Below are 240 nucleotides of genomic sequence, written 5' to 3'. Positions count from 1 at the left end.
CTTTTCCATGACATTCTAATTTATTGAGATGCACCTGTACTATATGTGAGACTATAGTTTGAATTAATCCACTTTCTTTGCATGACATTACAGTAGCCTACAGAACGTCTCTCTCGGCATTATTCTGAACACTGTAAGCATTCATTTCACATGAGAGGCTTTTCCCAATTCTACAAGTTGGGAAAGTTCTCGATTTTTAGGTTTGTTACAAACTGTTCACACATTGGCAATAAAAAAAAA

This window comes from Sinocyclocheilus grahami, unplaced genomic scaffold, assembly GCF_001515645.1.
Source record: "Sinocyclocheilus grahami isolate Dianchi unplaced genomic scaffold, SAMN03320097.WGS_v1.1 scaffold11431.1, whole genome shotgun sequence".
Lineage (NCBI taxonomy): Eukaryota > Metazoa > Chordata > Actinopteri > Cypriniformes > Cyprinidae > Sinocyclocheilus > Sinocyclocheilus grahami.
This window is presented reverse-complemented; position numbering follows the sequence as displayed.